We start from the raw sequence: 17,045 nt of genomic DNA, 5'->3' as shown, positions 1-17,045 counted from the left end.
CCGGTTTCTTTCCCTATTCCTCCATTAATCTCTGTAACGGATCTGCAAAGATTTTTTCTCCATCATTTAAAGAAATAAATCATTTAAAATCGATGATTCAAAGAAGTAAATCATTTTTGACTAAACCCTAGAATACATTTCAACAAAAATGGATGAAACAGACGAAGAAGAAAAAATCAAGTAGAAGAAACAGAAAAAAAAAGTTATGCAGCTAAATTTTCCCTTATATTGTCTTATGCACTAAACAAAATGATGTAGAAGACATTATGCACGTGCATAAAAATCCATAAATCAGAAAAGTGAAAAAAGTAATGCATAAGACAATATGCAGCTAAAACAAAATAATGCATAATGTCTTATGCATATAAAAAAACTGATGCATAACCAGAAAAAGTGAGGAAAGTAATGCATAAGACATTATGCAGCTAAAACAAAATTATGCATAATGTCTTATGCATCTAAAAAAAACTGATGCATAACCAGAAAAGTGAAAAAAGTAATGCATAAGACATTATGCAGCTAAAACGAAATAATGCATAATGTCTTATGCATCTAAACAAAACTGATGCATAACCAGAAAAATGAAAAAAGTAATGCATAAGACATTATGCAGCTAAAACAAAAATAATGCATAATGTTTTATGCAGAAATAATAATGGCATAATGTCTTATGCACTAAACAAAATGATGCAGAAGACATTATGCACGTGCATAAAAATCCATAAATCAGAAAAGTGAAAAAAGTAATGCATAAGACAATATGCAGCTAAAACAAAATAATGCATAATGTCTTATGCATCTAAAAAAAAAATAATGCATAACCAGAAAAGTGAGAAAAGTAATGCATAAGACATTATGCAGCTAAAACAAAATAATGCATAATGTCTTATGCATCTAAAAAAAAACGGATGTATAACCAAAAAAGTGAAAAAAAGTAATGCATAAGACATTATGCAGCTAAAACAAAAATAATGCATAATGTCTTATGCAGCTAAATTTTCCCTTATATTGTCTTATGCACTAAACAAAATGATGCAGAAGACATTATGCACGTGCATAAAAATCCATCAATCAGAAAAGTGAAAAAGTAATGCATAAGACATTATGCAGCTAAAACAAAATAATGCATAATGTCTTATGCATTTAAACAAAACTGATGCATAACCAGAAAAGTGAGAAAAATAATGCATAAGACATTATGCAGCTAAAACAAAATTATGCATAATGTCTTATGCATCTAAAAAAAACTGATGCATAACCAAAAAAGTGAAAAAAAGTAATGCATAAGACATTATGCAGCTAAAACAAAAATAATGCATAATGTATCATGCATCTAAAAAAAACTGATGCATAACCATAAAAGTGAAAAAGTAATGCATAAGACATTATGCAGCTAAAACAAAATAATGCATAATGTCTTATGCATTTGAACAAAACTGATGCATAACCAGAAAAGTGAGAAAAGTAATGCATAAGACATTATGCAGCTAAAACAAAATAATGCATAATGTCTTATGCATCTAAAAAAAAACTGATGCATAACCAGAAAAGTGAGAAAAGTAATGCATAAGACATTATGCAGCTAAAACAAAATAATGCATAATGTCTTATGCATCTAAAAAAACTGATGCATAACCAGAAAAGTGAAAAAAAGTAATGCATAAGACATTATGCAGCTAAAACAAAAATAATGCATAATGTATTATGCATCTAAAAAAAACTGATGCATAACCAGAAAAGTGAAAAAGTAATGCATAAGACATTATGCAGCTAAAACAAAATAATGCATAATGTCTTATGCATTTAAACAAAACTGATGCATAACCAGAAAAGTGAAAAAGTAATGCATAAGACATTATGCAGCTAAAACAAAATAATGCATAATGTTTTATGCATCTAAAAAAAACTGATGTTATGCATAAGACATTATGCATAACATCTTTAATTCAAATCTAATCATAAATTTCCGATTGAGATCAAAAACATGGAGACAAATAAGGTATGAAAATTTCCAATTCAGTTGATATCGAAATACTGCAACACACTTCTTTCCCTTTTCAACCTCAATTTTAATTTCTTTTTACTTAAAATCCAAATGTTAAAAACGAAGAATCGGAGTTCACCATTGTTTTCTTCTCGCTTCTCTCTGTTCGTCGCTCGAAGAAAAGGGTAGTTTGGCCTTTTAAAAACTGAGAAGCAGAATTTCATAAATTATGGATCTGCTACGAATTTTTGACGGGAAAATGGGTGCGCGCCTGAACTTTTCTATCCGTGGGTTTGACAGTGGAAAAATCTGGGAGAATGGGTCTCCCTTTAGTTTTCAGTAGGGAATAATCAATTGTCTTCTCCATGAATACAACAAATAGAACAATAAAATAATTAAGTTAGTTAGTTGAACATTAATTACGGCAGCTGCAGAACCACCATTCTCATTTCCATCAAGATTGATATACCGGTACCTGCCAACCCCAACCTAAAAAGATTTCGATCCAAAAAATTCTGGGATTGAAAATGCAACGGGTTTTGAGCACAATGCTTAATTTTTACAAAATCTCAGTAATCATTCATATTATTGATAAGAACCCACCAGCCACAGCAAAAATTACAATAACAGCAACAATAGCAAACAATTACAATAACAGCAACATTGCGGTATATATACAGCAGGGCTCTAAAATGCACCTAGTGGTCATTTAACTTCGTAACCCTCTACTCTTCATACATCTGCACCCTCGATCAGGCCGAAAAGCGGAGTCCAACTATCTGCTGTGCCAGACTTTCCGTCGGAACTATCTGCTGAACTAGATTAAGAAAGTGTACCAGACTTTCCTTCAGAAAAACAAAGAAAAGGAGGAATTTCCAAAAACATGACATCTTACATATGCATACATGCACTTGTATCCGAGGCATCAACAGAATGGCATATAGTAGAGCAAGAAGTTACATAATCAGGAGACTATGCCACTTTCAAAAGTTAAGATGAGTTAGACACAGGAACATCAATCACCAAAAATAAAATGCATAAAGAGCAAACTAAAGTGTGTATGTTACTTGCACTAAAACTGGTTTTTGATCCAAAATTGATGAAACATAAAACTCAATAACTATGAAGGAAATGGACATTGGTTTAATTATAAAGAACCAATTACATTTATTGTGGATAGATTTGAGTCCCAGCCTCTTGCAGCTAACTTTCACTAGCAGACCCATTTTTTGTAGAGCAAGAAGTTGATTCAATAATCAATTCCGTTTCTAGATGATATGTGTGAAATATTTCACACATTTTTTGTTTAGAAGATATGTGTGAAATATTGAGAAAGGAGAGAGTGTGAAAGATTTGAGGTATGAGAGAAGATTTTTAGATGTTTTATAGAGGGAATTCGTAGCCGTTAGAGAATATTTTAGGTTTTGAATTCCGTTTCTGGGAAGGATTTGGTGCGACATTGACACATCCTCTATTGTTAGGGTACCTCATATGTGAAAGGACCTTGTAATGTATCCAAATCACGAGTGCCAATGGCAACTAGAGTTCTCCTCCTGAACCGTGTTCGCTTTTCCGGTTAACAGACTTGATTATCATGGCTTAACTGGGGGCCATGGAAAATAATTAGGGGCCTCACCCAATCTATACACTCCCCATAAAAGATAAAGGGTTTCCAAAATGTTGGTGAAAATACTAATTTAACCTTCTCTAATAACTACCTTAAAAATCTCATTAACCACTAACCTAGGTCCCCAATCTTCATTTCAATCAAAACTTCTTCTCCTCCCATCCTTCTTCTCCTCCGCTCCCTCCCATTCCATTAACGATTTCTGACAAAAAAAATCTCACCGATTCATCGTCGTAAGTGAACTAATACCCCCTAATCTAAGTTGGGTTTGCCTTTAATTTGATTTGTTGATTGAAAAATTAGGTTTTCAACTGCAAAATTGCAGTTACAGTTCCAGGGTCGTTAACCACGGTTTTTTATTGCTTAACGATTTTTGATATGCATGTTGAATTGATGAAAAATCGTTAACCATTAGGGTGACGACCCTAAATCTGGTTTTCTGCCCTAGTATAGTGTCGTCCAGAAATTTCTAAATCGTTAACAATTCTTCTCGACGATCCTTTTTAAATACGAACGACTCTGTTTTATGCAGAACCATCTCTATGTCCCAAATAGTGATAGGGTCGTCAGTATATTTCTAAAGCATTAACGATTTTTTGTTTGACGACCCCTTTATAAACTAACGACTTTATATGATACAAAATTTATTCTCTGTTCAAAAATAGGAAGGATCGTCATGTCAAATGGTTGTAGTCGTTAACTATGTTGAAGGGTCGTCATGTCAAATTTTTGAAGTCGTTAACGATGTTAAAGGGTCGTTTGGTTTTATAAATTTTGCATGTCGACCCTTGATCTATGAAATGACGACTACACTATAAAATTTGTAAAATTTTGAAGTCGTTTAAGTGATAGAGTCATTATTATTTATATATATATATGTAGGGAATGACGACTCTCATTAATCTATGAAATGGCTTTCTAGGGTCGTCAGTATATAGGAATGCCAAATTAACGACCCTAAGAGTAACATCTTCAGAGAGTAAAAAGTTTTAGAGTCGTTGGGTTCTAAACATATTAAGTTAACGACTCTATGTGACCTAACTAGATGGAGTCGTCAATTATATCACACTTGGTTGACGATTTTTCATAACCTGCAAAAGTTGCAGGTTTGAGTCGTCAATGGTTGTGTCAAGTAATTGACGACTCCTTAGAGTCGTTCGTTTATTACCCTCTCGACTTAACGACCCTCACTCTGAGTAGTTGCATAGTGTACATGAATCGACCACTTGGAGCATCATTCATGCAATTTGAAGAGTATAGGAAGTTTACCTGATTGTTTTGAGCTTCGGGTTCTTCATTAGGAGGATTGGTTCCTTCATATTGAGCAATAGGATTCCTCCACTGGAATCACTCATTTCAAATAACCCTAAAATTTCCCTCAAAAACTCAACTTCTTCCTCTCCAAAACACAAAAACACAATTTTTCTTTTATCAAAATTTTATCCCTAAATCTTATTTTAATCTAACTAAAGTAATTAACAATTAATTAACTTAACTACCACTAATGATTTGGGGTAGTTTAGCCATTTAAAAAATGGGATAAGGGATAACCACCAATTACTATTTCATGATCTTTTTTGTCCTGTAGCTAGGGGCCCCTAATTATTTTCTGGGGCCCCCAATTAAGCCATGTTGATTATTCACTTGCAAGGTCTCTAAATCACCGGTTTGAAAGGCGTTTTTAATCTTTTATTACTGGGTAGATATCATTACTACTTCCTAATGCAAATATTTGACCTTTAAGGCATAAATTGTAACTTAGGGATTTTAATAACAAGCCTGTTATAAGGGCGGCATGTTTTATTAGAGGGGCGACGGTGTGATAGTAATGTCCCTTTATTTGGTTAGGGGATGTCCTAAAGGGAATGTTAATTGACTAGATTATCCTCCCCATTTTTTAACCTAAATCTAAACTAAATTGAAAATTTGTTTTCTTTCTTCTTCTCTTCTCCTCCTCCCATCAACAGTAACCTCCATTAAAACTCAAACTTTCATCGTCTTCGATTAATCGACGATTCAAAAATTAATCAAGTGTAGTGTAATGACTTATATGAAGTATGTTTTGAAAACCCAATTAGGGTTTAGTTTTTGTTCGATTTAAGTTTAATTTCTATCAGAATTAGGGTTTTATAAGAAAATTGAAATTGATGTTTCTGGGTTTATGTGAGTTACAGTTGATTTTAACTATATTACGGTCCGTAACTAGAGATTTTGAAGTTGTTACGGTTGGTAATAGTCCAATTACCAACAATATCTTCTTATATCTGAGAATTTTCTTCAGTTACGGTTGGTAACCATTTTAGTTTACGAACCGTAACTTATATCGAGCATTTGGTTACCAACCGTAACTGAGTTACAGCTGCTATCGAGCATTTAGTCACCAACTGTAACTGGTTTTACGATTGGGTTTTCTACAAATTTAACCAGTTACGGTTGGTAGTTCATCTTTTACGAACCGTAACTAAGATTTACGGTTGGTTACGAGCAAAATTGCAACCGTAATTAGCTCTGAAAATGTAAAAAAAATGGATTTTTTTTTTAAACTCTAAAATCTGATTTTGTTTTGATATAGAGTTAATTGAAGTGAAACTTAATCATTAACACTAAACTATATTATCAACACTAAACTATGTAATGGTGAATTTGTCATTTACAGTTTTTTATGGATAAGGGGAACTTGAATTATCATGTAATGACCCTTTTTGGATGCGTATACGTCTAATAAACCATGCCGCCCCTATTGTTAGAGCATTGCTCGGTCGAACTCGCATGTGTTGCTATCTCAAGCATGTTTGTTAATGTTAGTGATCATAACTATAAGTCTTGATTTCTAGTCTACTATAGCTAAGGTCTCGGACTAGGATAAAAAGTGTAGTTGAGCTCAAGAACTCCATGGCGATCATCATACAAGACGAAGAACTACTCAAGGAACCGATGAAACTTCATCGACTAAAAGGTATGTGCATACTTGAACTTATCTATGACTCAAAAGTCTATTTATCTCCTATCTTGAGACAAAAGTCGTTTTGCTATATATACTTAGATTATACACATTTGATATTTTGAGCCGAGTTTATCTCACCTATCTATTTCTCGAAATATGTGTTGGTAAGCTTTCGCTAGTGACGAAAGTTATATTATGTTTCAATCACTTTGAAAATTGCTCTGACAAAAAATAGTTTGTGAATAATAATTATATAACGTTCTCTGAGAATGTTTCAATGTTTGAAATGAGAGTTTAAATTTTATATAACCACTGGTGGATATAAGAATTGTTGTGGAAACACATATATGTATAAGTCATATTCCTTGAATCAAAGTTTGCGAACTTTGTTGATCAAGAGAACCGGAAGTTTGCACAGTTGCAAACTCAGTCCGTGAACTGGCGGAAGTTCTCGACCCGAGAATATTTACTAGAGTTTGAGAACTCAATCAGCAAACTCAGTCCGCGAACTGACGATAGTTCTCGACCCGAGAATATCTGCTGGAGTTTGAAAACTCTTTCCGGAACTTAAGTCTGCGAACCCTTTCCGCGATCTTGAGTAGGTCATATCTAAAAACGATTGTTCTTGAACTCATCTTTATATTGATTAAGGAATGCTTTTGCAAACCGTGGCAATAAAGTTCATGAATCGATTCGAGTGAATCAAATCATTTTTGCTTCGACTGTGTCTTGTGAAGTTACATAAGATCTAAGCAATTGAACAACTCTCTAACTAGTTCATTTGAGTCATTTGAACTAGTTATGGTGAAGAAGAATAGGTTGATATGAAAGTAATCATATGGCTAACCATTTGGTTAACTATTATTGAACCAACTAATGTACAAGTTTGGGTACGGTTACATGATCCTAGAAACGTGCATTTCATTTGTGTATAACAAGCTATGTTTTCTATCTAACGGTTGATAAATATTAGCTTGAATCTAATCAGGTTTTCATCTAACGGTGAATATTGAATGCTTTGTTACTAATCTAACATTGATTGCAAACCCTGATTTGAAAGACTATATAAGGGAGAACTCTAGCAACTGGGAAACCTAATCCACACACCTTATGTGTGATACTAGTTGTAAGCTAGAGTCGATTCTCCTTTAACCTATAGTTTTCTTTTCTCAAATTGGGTTAACGACTTAAAGACTTCATTGGGATTGTGAAGCTAGACCGATACTACTTTCTCGTAGTTGTGTGATCTGATCTTGTTGTTTCTATCGTACGAGTACAATTGTAATAACTGGCTTGAGATTTCTATCTCCGATAGGCAAGATAAAAAGTAATCACAAACATCTTCATCTCATCGTTTGTGATTCCGCAACATCTTGTTTCGCTACCATACGATTAAGATTGTTGTGAGGTGATTGATAACTCTAGGCTGTTCTTCGGGAATATAAGACTGGATTATCAATTGGTTCATGTTCACCTTGATTTATCAAAAGACGGAACAAAACTCATAAGTATATTCGTGGGAGACGAATTTATCTATCACCGTAGACTTTTCTGTGTGATACAAATTTGTTTATTAAAGTCTTCGACTTTGGGTCGTAGCAACTTTTAGTTGTGGGTGAGATCAGCTAAGGGAATCAAGTACGTAGCATGCTGCTGGGATCAGAGACGTATGAGCATAACTGTACCTTGGATCAGTGTGAGATTGGTTTGGGTTCAACTACAATGCAGACCGAAGTTAGTTTGCAGTAGGCTAGTGTCTGCAGGGGCTTAATACACTATGTGTTCAATCTGGACTAGGTCCCGATATTTTTTCTGCATTTGCGATTTCCTTGTTAACAAAATTCTGGTGTCTGTGTTATTTCTATTCCGCATTATATTTTGTTATATAACTGAAATATCACAGGTTGTGCGTTATTCAATCAATTAAAATATCCGACCTTTTGGGTTGTTGATTTAAATTGATTGACAATTGGATATTTGTCTTTGGTACCATCCAAGTTATCTCTCTTTGATAAAGACTCGCAGATTTCTATTTCCTTGAGTATAGATCAAATCGAGAGATTGAGATATAAACTCTTTGATATACTTTTTATCTAGATTGAATCTGACTGTCTAGTTGATTCTCTAGAAAGTATATTGGAGTTTGTCCATACAGATTGTAAGAGAAATATTGGGTGTGGTTGTTATACCCCCGCTGTTTCACCTATAACAGGCTTGTTTAATAAAGTGCCACACTTTTAATTTGGTGTTTAAGAAAGTGTCACCGTTTTGTTTTTTTAAATTTATTTAGTACCACACATTTGAATTTTTCCGTCCTATTTTCTTTTTTAAAGTTAACATCCGTTAGTGCATAGGTGGTAATTATTTAGCCTTGTAAAAAACATATAAGTCCTCGAATCATTTTGATGTGACTGAGTTAAATCGAATCACTGTAATGAGGCATTACCGAGACAAATCATTAGTCAGATCTTCACGGAATTCTCTCTTACATATCCAAACCTTCTTGAAAATCCTGCACGTTCGAATCAAGAAGAGTTGTTTAATAGGTAGTATAAATGAGCTTCATGGAATTCTCTCTTATAGCTTTTCTGATTTGCAAATTTGAGTTGAATAAACACCAACAAATTAAAGCACTTTACGGTATGAACACATGAAAGCATAAATGAGCACCAAAATGAGATCAATATAACCAAAACGCAAAATGCCATGACGGAAATAGACATGCATAAATCACCTTGTTAAGTGTCTTTAAATCAAACAACAAAGATGAAATCAATACAACCAAAACCCTTGCTGTCGTAATCGGCCAATGATAGGCTTGCAGAATCTAACAACATTTTTGTTTTTTCCACTATGTAGAGGCTAACCTCTATGTAGTGGTGGGTTTCATTTATATTGGTGTTTGTTTTTCCTCTACGTAGAGGTTAACCTCTATTAAAAAGTGATGCTTTCCCCGTTCCAGAAAAAGTGATACTTTCAAGTCGTTTCAGAAAAAGTGATATTTTAGCCCCGTTTGATACTTTCGCATGTTTCAGAAAAAGTGATATTTTTGCTCCGTTTCAGAAAAAGTGATATTTTTGCTCCGTTTCAGAAAAAAGTGATTTTTTCCCGTTTCAGAAAAAAGTGATATTTTTGCCCTGTTTCAGAAAAAGTGAAATTTTTGCTCCATTTCAGAAAAAATTATATTTTTGCCCCGTTTTAGAAAAAGTGATTTTTTCCCCGTTTCAAAAAAAGTGATACTTTCGTTCGTTTCAGAAAAAGTGATACTTTCGCCCGTTTCAGATAAAGTGATATTTTTGATCCGTTTCAGGAAAAGTGATATTTTTGCCCCGTTTCAGAAAAAGTTATATTTTAGCCCCGTTTCAGAAAAAGTGAATATCTTTTGTTGTATTTTCTAATACATTTTTTCTTTTTGGAATTTTCGTACATCTTTGGTTGTAACGGATCTTCATGGATTTTTTGAATTTTATAAGGGTAAAATGAAAAATATATAAAATTGGCTACACAATATAGAGTTGTTAGATAATGGTCAAACAAACATGATTTTAAGAGACATTATATAGTCATATTTTAAGAGACATTATATAGAGGAAAAACCAAACATGTTGTAAATGTTCATTTCAAATTGACCATTGTTTAGCACCTTAAAATAGGAATACAATTCATATTCTGTTGTAGTAGGGTAATAGAGAAAGGTAAAGAGACAGAGAGTTTCTCATTGATATGAGTAGTAGGGTTACATGGATACAATAACATATATATACATGGAAAGACAAACCCTAATTGGGCCGCACATCTATGACCCGTAGGCCCTACAACACTCCCCCTTGTGCGGTCCAACAGAACTTCACATGACGTGCTTCACATATATAGTGCTTTGAATGTAGTTCTTCAATGTCGTTCTTTCCTTGATGACTTGTGCCGAAATCAATTGCCTCATTAAAACTTTGACAAGGAAAAGCCCAGTGGGAAAAAACCTTGGTACAACTCTTCACATGTATTACTTCACATGTTATCTCGTATTTTACATGTAGTTCGTCATATGCAATACGATCTTCAAAGATCGACGCGTCTAAGTTAATTGCCTCGTTAAAACTTCGTCAGGGAAACCCAAAGGGACAAAACCTGAACTAAAGAAAAATAGTACAATATTAGTTAAACTTAGAACATAGTTGGATGCGTATACGTTGCCTCATCAAAACCTTGACAAGGAAAACTCAGTGGGATAAAACCTTGACGAAGGGAAACGAGTACAACGTGACAGATGCAAGTAAAGGTAATCTGTTGCATATGATCACTTTGCTCCTTTGAAGTTGACTAGTTGCTTCACAACTTCTAAGGAAGAAAAACTATGTGGGAAAGACAATAGCCTTAGCTAGAAAATTACATTCCCGGTGTTAGTTGTTGTCTCATTAAAAACCTCGCCAAGTAACAAAACCTGTGGGAAAAAACAACCTCGGTGAAGGAAAATAGTTCAACACGCCATTAGATGCTCCCCTGATGTCAGATAATTTTCATTAGTCTAATGCATTCAAAAGGAGTTTATCACACTTTACTTTGGTGACTTGAATGTCTATAAAACCATGTTGTTGATTCTGGAAGTTACATTTCTTAAGAGAATATCGCGTTTCATTTCTTTGATTCAGATATTTTCAGTAATATCAACGCGATCTCTAGTGTTCAACTTTCAACATACTTGATGTTTTTAGTGTTATCTCGCTAAAAAACTTGTCGAGTAACAAAACCCTTTGGGAAAAACTATTCTCGATCGAAGGGAAAAAGAGTACAACACAGCTTCAATTTCGAAGTAAAATATGTCGACATCATATCCTTGGATCCTCCCCCTGATGTCGGCATCTCCCCCTGATTACTTTCAGAGTTGTTCCAGGTAGTTTCTTTAGTCATGTACTTTTCGAAACTTAATATCGGTAATGACTTAGAAAATAGTCTACCATGCATCCCCCTGATTACTTTCGTTGGAGAAGAGATTATTGTTCCATCATAATCAACAACCTTTGGATTGCAGTTTCTTTAGCATTCATTTTTATATCTTTGCTGGGATAAAACAAACTCATGTCAATGGTTACTTTTAAGTACATGATTACATTCATTCTATCATTCCAATGACGTTGCGTCGGCGCTGAGCTATATCTAGCTAACAAGTTCCACGAGGATGTAAAATTTAATCGCGTATATTACTATACTGAGTACAACAATGTGTATATTGTACTTAGATATGGGAATTTCATCCCCAACACATCTTCGTCATCTTCCTTTAGACGAAATAGTCACTTATTTACATTTGAACCTCGACTAATCATGAGAGTGCTATCAGGATGCATGTCTTTATTAAATTTCCTGACAACTTTAGACATATGCAAACTGGTGGAATGATATACCACAAGCTCAGTATTCGGTCGAGCTTTTCCCAGAGTTTTAATCTCAAATTCGGATTTCAAATAGCTTTTAAGGTCTCTTATTACATCAAGAGTACCCATCATGTCTGTACCATCGACATAGGTAGCTATAATTCCAAATCAGGAACTTTCTTGTGAATAAGCAAGGAAAAATAGCTTACTTTTCTATCCCCTCCAAATCAAATATCCACTTAGATGGGTATACCACATCCGCCTGATTGCTTCTATCTATATGTGAGCGTTCTATCTAACTGTAAACACAGTGTGTGGTTTAGAGTCACTTGATTTAGGTAACAAAATTCTATCATGTACTTTTGTAAATATCTTTTATCTCTTGATTATTTCAGAGATACGTAACAACCACATACATATGCTGCATTTCAAGTCCTTTTGAAATTACCAAGCTAACTGAGTAGCATAACAAGTTCATTACAAGAGAACAATTCCAGGGCTTTGTGAGAAACCTCGCGCCACAAGGCGAGTCTTTATCCTTTAAGACTGCTTTCTTCTCATTATGCTTTGTGATAAATTAATCATGTATGTCCAATAGGCTTTACACTTGGTTGGTTAGCACTACCACACCAAATACCTGTATATTTGCCAAAGAACCAAGTTCTACCTGGATTGTATAGGCTAAATATGCTCTTCGTTGAAATTAAGCAACAAGGAGCTTGGTTCGATCTCATCTTGCTATATTTCCTTAAACAAGTGTATATGAAATTAATCATCAATATGCTCGCATGATCTTTCCATTGACTCGTGCGCATTCTCATAATCCACTTGGGATGTCGTTATTCTCTGGAATCATTAAACTTCGGAGCGTCCTCCAGTTTGATTCATGGACATATTCAGAGACAATCTTATGAGATAATTTCTGATGATATAAGTAAGTTGTGCCTTCCTCACCTACTTCCTTTCTAGGTGAGGATTGATCGAACCAAGTGGTCTCTCCAACTTCCTTTATGGAGCCACGGCCTCAACCACACTTCCACTAAATTTAGTTGCAACACCTTAGTCTATGGTGTATATCCCTTATCAAGGATTTGTAACCTTGCAGGTAGGTTTGCAGCTGGTATGTGTGATCTCATCACTTTAGTGACATCAATGTACATTCTGAAAATCGATTATTCTTTCACTTCACATATATATTTGTGGAGTACAAGAATTAATATGAGACACAGTGGGAAAAAATGATAACCCGCAAATCTAGCGGTAAGAGATCTTCTGCCAAAGGTTTTAAAATGCGGATAATTGTTGGAATTCTTGTCCAACATAATCACTTAATCATTTCGATGACCCATCATAATACAATGTGAAGTCGTAAGGGCACATATATAGTGCAACCAAAAATACGTAAGAACACAAAATTTCGGGCTTATATCCAGTTACCAACTGGTACGCAAAGAATGGTTGACCAATCGTGGGTCTAAAACGAATAAGTGAAGATGTGTGTAATATTACATATTCCCCCAAGCAGTTAAAGGTAGGTTTGTATGCATAACCGTGCCTTAGGCACCATATGTAACCTTTGATGATAGCTTTTGCGAGACCATAGGGTATAGGATGCTCTACATTTATCCTATTAAACATGCAATAACCATCAAGTCCTTTTGATGTATACTCTCTAGCATGAGAGTCATAAATCACTTTAATGGTCCGCATTCTGCATAGATATTTTCTAAATATCACCTCGTTTTCTTTGTAATATGGATTGTTTACCATTTTCATATTAGGATGGTCTTGTTCCTATTTTACTAAAGGCTTTGTGAAATGAATGATATGCTTTCTTACTTAAAAGCATAATAAGAAGGGGGATTGTGCATCTAGTTCTTTAGAGAACACTTATTGAGAGATATGATGTTACTTCGCATTCTGTCAATCTTTTTCCCGTTGTCTCGTCCACTCAAACACAGTGATGTACGTATGAGTCCTTTCAAAACGAAACATCATGTCACAACCAAAGTGCCTTTTTGGTTATCTCAAAGCCTGTATGAGTCAATTCCCAATATTTCATCGTCGTAGTCAATATGGATTCAATAATCCAAATACTATAGTGATTTACATTTCACTAGATTGACTCATTAGTTTCTCTAAGATATATTTCGTTCCAAATATATTAGAGACTATAAAATTAAGATGCAATCAATTGTATCCACTTCCATGGGTCACTTTGGAATATAACAAGGTGATTAGCTCCTGGTACATATAGAGTTTTGTGACTTTTAATCTTTGTTCCATCTTGGAAACAAAATTTGAGCATTTCTTTGCTCGATGATCCAATCATCGTAGTCACATTATAAGGAAATAGTTCAACAACTAATTTAAATTCCTTAAGAGTGTCGTGTAACAAGTGGTGTGACCTTATTACGTAACAAAATAAAATCTATCTCATTTACTTTAGAGTGTTACCGTTCATGAAGTAATTTTGAGTATATCTCAAGTTCTTTAGAGTATTTCAATCTCATGAAAATGATATACTTTTCATTCCATAAGTGCATACAATGAATTTAATTATTCGCAAAAAAAATTCTTTATTTTAGCTAAGGAAATATATGTCAAACTATCATGTAGACAACAGTTTAGGATCAAAATGTAGAATCTAACCATACGAATTAGATTGAATAAAGGTAAGAAAAAAATTGGTAAGTCTATTGACTAGGGCATGACCTTCTCCGAGAATATAGTGTGTTCGATTTCCTTTAAACTCCCTATATCTCTTGTAGTTGACTACTAATATATGATACTTGCATTACAACGCTTGTATCATTCTCAGTAAAATGCTTATACCAAGATTTGAAAATCTCTTTGGTATGAGTCAGAATTACATCTTTGTCCCATTATAGGTAGATACATTTACTTTGTATCATTACTACTGGAGCCATAATTACATCTCTGACTCATCGAAACTTTTGTGAGTTTCTTTCCACAAAACGTGATGTGTGCTTTTAATTACAACATATCATTTTCAAAGTTATTGTATCATTATAGTCTAACAAGTGGATTACATCCCACTGAACATTCAAGTTTGGGGGAAAATGAATGTTTCGACAAACTTCCTTCAAAGCATTACATCGTCTGAAGTTCATATGTCGCCTTGGAAATGTTGAAGGTATGGCTTCCTCTTTGAAAGGTGTATCTTTACAAGCTGAAGATTTTTATGACGAAAGTATTGTACTTGTACCCACATACTTCCACATCATAGACTCTTTAATGGTGCTAAAGTACTTCTGAGTTCAAAATGTAAAATTAGAGTCGAATTGGTTTAGTCAAAGTATGGTCAACTATTTGGTCAAGACCCGGTCCATTGGATTGACAAGGTCATGGTTAATGAATATAAACATATATGGTCCATTATATATGAAATATTCAGGCCCAATTGAAACTATGATCACATGAGCCCAAACCATATCGTTAACCCTAAAAATTGACAAAATTCTTCTTTCAACTGTTCTGATCGAAAGACAAATGCATCATCGTCCGATCATGATGAAATTTGTACAGTAGATTCATCACAATGTTTCGACAAACATATTCAAATTTCAAAGAATCTCCATGAGGATAACATATACCACATATAAAAAATTTAGAATATTCCAACGGTTAAAATTTTAGGAAAATTAGGTTTTTCGACGCTGTTATAATTAGGGTTTTCTAAACGAAGACAGTTCTACTAAAATTAGAATTTGGAGAGTGCATCATATTCCGATTTAATTGAAATTTTAACAGATTAAATAAAAACTAATTGGGTTGAACATACTAAATTTTCATGAGAATCTAACGGTGAAATCTATACGTTTTATAATCATGCTTTCGTGGAACCCTAATATATACTATGAAACAAAATTTCTTTGTTCAAAAAAAATTCCTGGTAACGCATTCATGCCAAAATGAAAAAATCAACCGATCCAACATAGCTCTGCGGTATAGCTTCGTGCATGATAACGTGTTGTAGTAGAATAATAGAGAAAGGTAAAGTAACAGAGAGTTTCTTATTGATATGAGTAGTAGGGTTACATGGATACAATAACATATATATATGGAAAGGAAAACCCTAGTTGGGTCGCACATCTATGGAACGTAGGCCCTACAACATATTCCTATTTTTCTGAAATACTCGTTCATCCCTGTTATCAACGGTTGACAACAAACTTTGTTCGACCGATTTCATGATTTAGAATTTGCCCAAAATTGCTACTCAAAGAAACCACATATCTAATAGAAATTTCATTACAGATACACATCAATTCTTCATCTCCTGATCAAATAAATCCAACAAATTCTTCTTTCTTCTTCCCGGTTCTAAATCCCCCATGGAAATTCAATCTGCAGAAATTTAATTCGTCACAAATTCTCGATCTGAAACTTCACAATTCACACAAATCCAAAAATCAGACAATTCTATTTCACTTATAGATATTCTTATAAAAAAATCACAATCAATTTAGCCATTACAGGAAATCATGAAACCCCTCTTTCTGATTTTACAACCTTCCAATTAAAACCCCTTTTGTAATAAACCCTAATAGCATCTTCTCTATTTTTCCAAAAACAATATGATTAGGAACAACTTTACTACTTTCCCAAAGAAATTAACGTAATCAGTGAAAGAGAAAAATAAAATGGTGATTCTGGTGGTGGTCGCGACTCTAAAAAGAAGAAGGGAAAAAAAAGAAAAAAAGGAAAGAGAGGCAAGAGAGTGAAGCAAAGAAGAGGAAGAAAAGGGAGAGAGAAGCGAGAAGAGAAGATGAAGATGAAGTGAGTGTCTCTTAGTTTAGGGTGGCACTTTATTAAACCGGAAAACCAAAGTGTGGCATTTTATTAAAATCCCCTTGGAACTTCCATATTTCCTTTTATAGAAACCCGCAGGATTGTTTGTTGCATACGTCGTTGACTATTTGAGAAACATAGTTCACATGTATCCTTAATTTGATAGCAGCCAAAGGAGTTCGTCCTTCGTTCTATCAACAAGTTCAAAATATACAACCAAAATACTTTGTGAAACGGTTGGTTGAAAATTTTCGTGCAGATAAATTTTGCATTCTAACTTTTGGTTTGTTAGTCAATTGTAAGGTC

Source organism: Papaver somniferum, unplaced genomic scaffold, assembly GCF_003573695.1.
Source record: "Papaver somniferum cultivar HN1 unplaced genomic scaffold, ASM357369v1 unplaced-scaffold_57, whole genome shotgun sequence".
Classification (NCBI taxonomy): Eukaryota; Viridiplantae; Streptophyta; class Magnoliopsida; order Ranunculales; family Papaveraceae; genus Papaver; species Papaver somniferum.
This window is presented reverse-complemented; position numbering follows the sequence as displayed.